This window comes from Podarcis muralis, chromosome 2 (genome assembly GCF_964188315.1).
Source record: "Podarcis muralis chromosome 2, rPodMur119.hap1.1, whole genome shotgun sequence".
NCBI lineage: Eukaryota > Metazoa > Chordata > Lepidosauria > Squamata > Lacertidae > Podarcis > Podarcis muralis.
This window is the reverse complement of record NC_135656.1, coordinates 10917715-10924096: the sequence shown is the minus strand read 5'-3', so window position 1 is coordinate 10924096 and position 6382 is coordinate 10917715. Positions and strand designations below refer to the sequence as shown.

General features: G+C 48.9%; 1 long non-coding RNA gene across 1 annotated transcript; it reads left to right on the top strand.

Moving 5' to 3' along the window:
* The first annotated feature begins 3 nt into the window (after positions 1–3).
* LOC114586150 (uncharacterized) lies at positions 4–2559 on the top strand. The gene is made up of 3 exons (XR_003704065.2): positions 4–200; positions 1511–1789; positions 2036–2559. It is a non-coding gene; the product is annotated as an uncharacterized LOC114586150 (long non-coding RNA).
* Positions 2560–6382: the final 3823 nt, after the last annotated feature.

Here is a 6382-nt window from a genome sequence, read left to right as displayed (position 1 = left end):
GGACCGGAAGAATGGGAGAGTTCCCATGGTGAACAAGGAAGCGGCTGGAGCGCTCCGTTGCTGAGCAACGATTGGACCAGCCATCGTCACGTGACCGGATAAAGTGCCATTGTTTCCTGAAAATTAGATTCGATGACGGTTCTTTTCCGGGTATTGGCTAACGCGGAGCGTCTGTGATTGATGGGAGAATTGTTGCCATGGTGACTGCAGGCTGTGGGAGTCCCTGAGATCCTAACTGTGGCATAGTGATCCATTATATTTATCTGGGGGTGGTGTGAGGAGGTCAAAAAAGTGATCAAGCAATCAGGCTTCTTCAGGGCTTACCCTCCAACATTTCTCCAATGAAAATAGGGACGGCTTATTATTATTATTATTATTATTATTATTATTATACCCCACCCATCTGACTGGGTTGTCCCAGCCACCCTGAATGGCTTCCAACGTATATGAAAACATAATAGGAAATTAAACATTAAATAATTTCCCTATACAGAGCTGCCTTCGGATAATAATAATAATAATAATAATAATAATAATAATAATAATAATTTATTTATACCCTGCCCACTCTGGGCTGCTCCCAACAGAATATTAAAAACACAATAAAGCATCAAACATTAAAATATTCCCTTAAAAGGGCTCCCTTCAGGTGTCTTCTAAAAGCAAGATAGTTGTTTATTGCCTTGATATCTGATGGGACAGCATCTTAAAAAGCAGAGACATCACCTTGCCGACAAAGGTCCGTATAGTTAAAGCTATGGTTTTCCCAGTAGTGATGTATGGAAGTGAGAGCTGGACAATAAAGAAGGCTGATCGCCAAAGAATTGATGCTTTTGAATTATGGTGCTGGAGGAGACTCTTGAGAGTCCCATGGACTGCAAGAAGATCAAACCTATCCATTCTTAAGGAAGTCAGCCCTGAGTGCTCACTGGAAGGACAGATCCTGAAGCTGAGGCTCCAATACTTTGGCCACCTCATGCGAAGAGAAGAGTCCCTGGAAAAGACCCTGATGTTGGGAAAGATGGAGGGCACAAGGAGAAGGGGACGACAGAGGACGAGATGTTTGGACAGTGTTCTCAAAGCTACCAACATGAGTTTGACCAAACTGCGGCAGGCAGTGGAAGACAGGAGTGCCTGGCGTGCTCTGGTCCATGGGGTCACGAAGAGATTATTCGTGTCCGACTCTTCGTGATTCCAGCTTCGTAATTCAAAAGCATCAATTCTTCGGTGATCAGCCTTCTTTATGGTCCAGCTCTCACTTCCATACATCACTACTGGGAAAACCATAGCTTGAACTATACGGACCTTTGTTGGCAAGGTGATGTCTCTGCTTTTTAAGATGCTGTGTAGGTTTGTCATTGCTTTTCTCCCAAGAAGCAGGCGTCTTTTAAACATGTGGGGTAAAGACTGCAATTCTTTGTGCGCTTGCATAGGCATAAGCCCCATTTAACACAGTGTGACTTACTTCTACGCAAACACCCACCATGTTACATGGCTGTTCTCTTGCTAGGAAACACTGCTCAAGTTGATGGGAACAGCAGCTTACCCGTGAGCAACGCACAGTTATTGTGCAATGAACCCACACTAGAAATGGCGACAGCAGGAATCCCTCCTGAACCAAGGTAACTGACTTGGGTGTTAAGCAGTAATAAAACTGCAAAGTGTTGATAAAGCCACTGTTTCTTTTCAGAGGAGGAGGATAAGGAGAGAATCAGAACAGGTGGAATCCACACAACTTTTCTCCCAGCAGAGAAGCAACTATGACAGCAGGGACCCCTTCTAAACCAAAGTAAGACATATTTCAGTTTAGTTGGGTCCTTCACAAGGGAAGAGGATGGAGAAAAAAAATCAGAACTTCGCATACCCCTGGGACCTCACTAGCCACATTCTGTGACTTCCCAGCAGCCCTGCCAGGTCCAGTGGGCACCAACCACCAGTGATTACACAAGATACCAAAGCATGTCACATTTCTGCTTTCTGTAAACTGTTCACTGGCTAAAATGTGCATTATATATCCATTTTGTCTTCTGAACAGCACTGACAGCATTCATTCACAGGCCCAGTATACCTGAAGGAGCGTCTCCACCCCCATCGTTCTTCCCGGACGCTGAAGTCCAGCGCCAAGGGCCTTCTGGCGGTTCCCTCATTGCGAGAAGCAAAGCTACAGGGAACCAGGCAGAGGGCCTTGTCAGTAGTGGCACCCACCCTGTGGAGCGCCCTCCCATCAGATGTCAAAGAGATAAACAACTACCTGACAAAACATTTTTTTCAGAAGACATCTTAAGGCTTAAGGTTCAGGGAAGATTTTAATGTGTGACATCTTAGTGTATTTTTGGTCTTTGTGGAACCCAGCCAGATGGGCGGGGTACAAATAATAAATTATTATTATTATTATTATTATTATTATTATTATTACACATGCAAATAGCGAGAAATGGGCTTGGAGGCATTTCTCCTGCCATGTGTGAAAATGCCCTAAAACCTGAGCTAGGCATTCTGCTCCCTGCCGCCGCCACCACCTCCTGCCACTTTTTAAAGGACTTTAGTTCAAATACCAAACAGGCCAAACCCTTCTTGCCCTGCAAATCCAAAGCTTAGCTAGCAGCTGTCTCCACAGGAGCCACTGCAAGAGTTCACCTGGAAATCAACCACCAGAGGGCAGACGGCTTTAACTTCAGAGAGAAAGCCCCATGAGCTATCCCTGGATTCCTGGAAGTGCCATTGCAACAACAGCAGCAGTAAAAAGGGATTTTTAGCGCTATTCAGAGCTTAATTTTAGTCTTCATGCACTCACTAGAATTCTTCAGAAGAGAGAAATAAGCTGGAGAAACTCAGCCCCTCCTCTCACCCCTGCTGCCATTTACGGGCACTTCAATTGGGCAACCCTTTCCCTGTAAAAACAAAACAAAACACCAGTGTTGAGGCAATTCTGACTGACCTCTCCCTTTTCCTAGAACAGTGTTTCCCAACCGGTGTTCCGCGGCACACTAGTGTGCCACGAGACGTTGCCTGGTGTGCCGTGGGAGGGAGGCGGGCGAGTCGGGCGGCGAGAGGCGGGGCGGCGGCGGCGAGGATCCGCGTCGAGCCAGGGGCGGCTCCGCGGTGGTGGTGCCGAGGTTTCTCTCTCCATTCTCCCCTCACACACACACACAGCAAATAACACTGGATCAGCTGACAGGACCCGGCCAATGGGGCGACGGCGGGGCAGCGCGCGCAAAAGGAAGGAGCGCGAGACAGCGGACGAGGAGGAGGCCGACATGTCCGGGCAGCAGCAGCAACAACAGCAGCAGCAACTCCCGGCGACGGCTCCTCAAGCCCCGGGCAACCCTACTCCCTCACCGGCCTCGGCCGCCCTCCTGCTCCACCCGCCGCCGCCGGCCACCTCGGCCCCGCCGCCGCCCCCTCCTCCGCCCGCTATCGCCGCCACCACCACAACAGCCGCCGCCGCCTCAGCTGGGCCCATGCCTGCCGGGAGCGGCGGCGGCAGCAGCAGCAGCAGCGCCCCGGCGCCCTTCCCTCACGGCGGCGACCCGGCCCTGAACGAGCAGGAGAAGGAGCTCAAGCGGCGCCTCAAGCGGCTCTACCCGGCCGTGGACGAGCAGGAGACGCCGCTGCCGCGCTCCTGGAGCCCGAAGGACAAATTCAGCTACATCGGCCTCTCGCAGAACAACCTGCGCGTCCACCACAAAGGTAGAGGGACGGAGGGAGGGCGAGGCCGAGGCCACCGCCATCCCCAGACCCCCTCCGCCTCTTCCTCCGAAAGGCAGGCTGAGAAACTCCCAGGGAAGCTCTGAACGTCTCCCCCGAAACCGTCGGGAGGCTTCGGTTGTTGCCTTTCTCCGCCGAGGTCGGTGGACCCCGAGCCTAGGCTTCCTTCCCGCACCCCGCTTTCCGAAGACCGCACACCAGTTGGGCCAGTACATATTCCCCTCCCGTGACTGGAGCGGAATAGCCCTTTCTCTTCTTCCCCAACCCTTGTCGTTGGAGGAGTCCCTCAGTCCCTCGCTTTGCTGCCTCCTCCCCCCCCCACCCCCAAAGCTTGGAGGTTCCCCGGCAAGGGGGAGGGGAAAAAATTGAAACTTACACTTTCGTGCGTCCCTCCCGGCGTGACGCTGCGCGCTGACGTCACGGGGCTGTAATGGTGGTGTGCCTCGAGATTTTTTTCATCAAACAAGTGTGCCTTTGCCCAAAAAAGGTTGGGAAACACTGTCCTAGAAGACCTCCTGCATCCCATTGTTGTCGCTGCTCACAGAAAGAGAATGGAAGAAAAACTTGTGAAAGGCTCAGCAATTTTACCCCAGTTTTGCACAAAAACTGTAAAGCTATTACAGGGATGTGAGAAGGAAATACTTACCAATTTCTTGTCTGCTCAGAAGTGTTTTGAATTAAATGAAACTTAGTCCCAGGTAACTGGGGTTAGGTTACAATTAGAGCCTTAAGAGCTGACTACCATTTCTGTGCTAGGAGCTCCATAGCAGAATGACTCCATTTTTAAAGAGCTAATGGTGAGAGTAGCAGCCAGGTAATGGAGGGAGGTGAGATTATATACCAGCCCTAAGAGCATCATAAGCTTTAATTCAAGTTGCAGATGGGCCATAACTCAGCATAAGAGCATCTGCTTTGCAAAGGTCCCAGAGTCAATCTGCAGGTAGTGTTTGGAATGTCTCCTGCCTGAAACCCTGGGAACTTGTTGCCAGCCCTTGTGGACAGTCCCGGGCTGGAAGGAACAATAGTCTGACTCAATTTGAAGCAGCTTTCCAATGAGTTCCTTTGGGATAGATGTGACACGGGAAGCACACACACTATACATTTAAAGAACATGACTTCTCCCAAAGCATATTGGGAACTGCAGTTTGTTGAGAGTGCTAGGAATTGTGGCTCTGTGAGGAGTAAACTATAATTTTCAAGATTCTTTGAGATGTGGGAAATGTACTTTAAATTAATGGCACTGTGGTCTAAAACACTGAGCCTCTTGGGCTTGCCGATCAGAAGGTTGGCAGTTTGAATCCCCATGACAGAGTGAGCTCCCGTTGCTCAGTCCCAGCTCCTGCCAACCTAGCAGTTCGAAAGCACGCCAAAAAGTGCAAGTAGATAAATAGGTACCGCTCTGGCAGGAAGGTAAACAGTGTTTCTGTGTGCTGCTCTGGTTTTGGTGTTCTGTTGTGCCAGAAGTGGCCTAGTCATGCTGGCCACATGACCCAGAAAAACTGTCTGTGGGCAAACACCGGCTCCCTTGGCCTGTAAAGCGAGATGAGCGCCGCAACCCCAGAGTCGCCCACAACTGGACTTAACTGTCAGGGGTCCTTTACCTTTACCTTTTACACAGCCAGGCAGTTGCAGGAAAAGCAATAACAGACTTGTGTGTTACCTTAAAAGTCAGCAGAGTTACTATGGCATAAGCTTCCATGGATGAAAGCCCATGTCATTCATTGAGCTCTGCTCCTCAAAAGATTTCCCCCAATCTGTCAATCTTTAAGATATTGTTAGGTGAGACAGTAGCACTACGTTAGCTTGCATATGTACAATGGAAACTCTCAAGATTGCTACAAACCAGCAATTAGAAACCTCACACAGTGAAGCCATCTGAGAAAGAACAGGACTGCTATGGTTTGGGAGAAACATTAGTCTAGCTTTTTAGAAATAATTGAGTTAGCAAATAAGGAAAGTACTTGACAAAAATGTACTGCGTATGGTTGAGGCACCTGCAGAACTGGCTTCATCTTCACTGAAAGAGGATGTTGTGGGCAGGGGAGGAGCCACTGGGCCAAGTGCAAGCCAGGAGAAGCAGCTTTGCCAATAGTGCCACTAGATTGCAAAATGGAAGAAGTTCGGTGGGGTCGATTGCACAATGAGTTAGAAAAATAAGACTGTTGCTCCCACTTAACAGCCAAGAATGGTGTGGCTGCTGGTGTTTCTCATGCTTTTTACAGAGAGGAAATACCCAAGCTTCTGGAAAGTGTTGCTCTAGCATCTGGCCATGCTTAGATTTTAGCACACACTCAAAAAACATAACCCCAATTGGAAGATCCCAGGGTAATTCCAAGTATACAAGAAACAACATTAACAAAGGGAGCATGGATGTCTGGAAGAACTTTTCCAGGGGAAGTTGCAAAGTAAAACAACAAAGGTGGGGAGCAGGCTAGTTTATTGTACAGACAATAGTCTCTGTACATTTTGCCACATATCTTTATTTCTATAAATCCTAGAAACTTGGGGCTCATCCGTACTTGTTTATTGTGGGTAGTAAGTTTCCGGTACATTAATTCTCCATTGTCCATAAGGCATTCTCCTCCAAATCGCTGCCTTCCCTCACTTTCTCCATACTCAATCCTGATTTTCTCAAACTCTCTCCTTTTCAGAGTATCTCTGGTACAAGAAAATC